The 1,894-nt window shown below is 33.3% G+C and overlaps 1 long non-coding RNA gene across 1 annotated transcript; it reads left to right on the top strand.

The window, feature by feature from the left end:
* The first annotated feature begins 518 nt into the window (after positions 1–518).
* Positions 519–793, top strand: LOC114578684. Its single transcript, XR_003699660.1, has 2 exons — positions 519–647; positions 728–793. It is a non-coding gene; the product is annotated as an uncharacterized LOC114578684 (long non-coding RNA).
* The last annotated feature ends 1,101 nt before the right edge of the window (positions 794–1,894 follow it).

The following is a 1,894-nucleotide window of genomic DNA, read 5'->3' as shown; positions in this document are numbered from 1 at the left end:
ATTATTGAATACCCATAATATGTGCTTCAAGTATAAATCAGTTGGTGTAATCATGTTAAAACGTCCATTTGGATGATAAAGGTACTGTAATTTTCCTTTTTTAACTTGTGAAATTGTGTGAGTATTTCCAACCTTCCTGTTTGGACTGTATGCTGTCATGGTGTGTGATGATTAGGTGGTAATCATCGTCATGCAATATGTAGATAAAATATATAACATCTTTTTTATGATCTGTGTGAATGCTGCCTAAGTTTCAAAAAAAAAAAAAAAAAATAACAAATGCTTGCCTATGGATCTAACAATATTATTTAACTATGTTGTGTACCTATTATTCTTACCCCTTGTTAGGATCCATTCAGAAATTCCAGCTTGCTACAACCTCCCCCTGCCAACGTTTGGCCAAAAGTTCTGTCATCCAACTTAATGCTGTTAGTCTATATTCATTCTTCGCTTCCATTAATTTGTTACCTGTAATATTGTATAGCTGATATATATAGATATATTCCTTTGAGATTTATTAGGTTGTGCTGGATGCATTTGAAGCTCAGCCTTTGACTGATGATGGTGGAATTGTGAATAATCTTCAGCATGAGGAAGCTTCTTTTAACATAAAGTATTTGACAAGCAGTAAACTAATGGGGTTAGAGGTGAACTTAGTTTCATACAGCAAACGTTTTGTAATCTATCTTTAAAAGAACTTATGGGTCACTATTTTTTTTTCCTGCAGTTGAAAGATCCCAGTTTCCGGCGTCATATTCTTGTCCAATGCCTTATATTGTTTGACTATCTTAAGGTGTGCTTGTACTAGTTAATTTATGCATTTTCTCTTAATTCTCTTACGTTCCCGTGCTCTTGACTTTGGCCAATTATCATATTTATAGGAATCTACAAATTTCTAGCCTTGTCTTGACCACTAATAAATACATCTTTGTTTTTAGTCTAAACTACTGTAATTTAGTTTACTATTCATTCGTTGAATTTGATTATTAAAATAATTTGATCTTTGATTACTGTTTTCAAATGTTGTTATAAACTAATTAATTTATTCTATAAATCCTGAAGTATGGTATCTTTAACTGTTGGACCTGAAAACATCGAAAAACGGCAATTATACCAGACTATCATTGTTAGGACTTCAATATTTTTTTAAGGTCTATGCCAACATTATACTTATATATATATTAAGTTCCCGTCATAGCTTACATTATTTTGCCAAAATGTGCATGCCTCTACGTAAAATTATAGTGATAGGCTCCCTTCCAAGTCCCTCAGTGCCATTTTTTGCTGTGGTTTGTTTGTGCAATTTTTTTGTTCCTCTCTAAATTTTAAATGCCTTTTTCTGCTATGAATACCTGTGCCACCTATTGCTGACTTTAACAAAACGCATCTCAGGATAACGAGTTACAAGAAACGCACTGTTAAAGCACTTTTCACTAGTAGCTAGACATTAATATGCGAAATGCTATCCGGTTTAATACAAAAAAAAACATTATGTGTCAATTAAAAATATAGTTGCAATGTTTAATGCTAGTCATGATCGTATTTTCTATGCTGCCATCAGCCTGAATGGGAACCATAAGTGTATAATAGTTGTAACAAACTGAAGCTAAAGTGTCTTATGTCGGGAGTGTTTGATGCCGATAAAGTGAGGTTGACCGTTAGACACATGAAACCCGTGAACACGGAACAATGAATGTGCACTAATTGTCTACAATATGAAAGTGGACATGTTAGAGCCCGTACTATGGGTACATTATACTTAGGAATAAACTTCCAATGTTATCAATAAATACCATTAATTCGCATCCTTAGCAAACCCTTGGTCTGGCTGTTGCATTTATGATTGGATTGAGACACATTTATATAAGTGGATATGGAATAGCCAATTTTTGAA

Source organism: Dendrobium catenatum, unplaced genomic scaffold, assembly GCF_001605985.2.
Source record: "Dendrobium catenatum unplaced genomic scaffold, ASM160598v2 original_scaffold_116834, whole genome shotgun sequence".
NCBI lineage: Eukaryota > Viridiplantae > Streptophyta > Magnoliopsida > Asparagales > Orchidaceae > Dendrobium > Dendrobium catenatum.
This window is presented reverse-complemented; position numbering and strand designations above follow the sequence as displayed.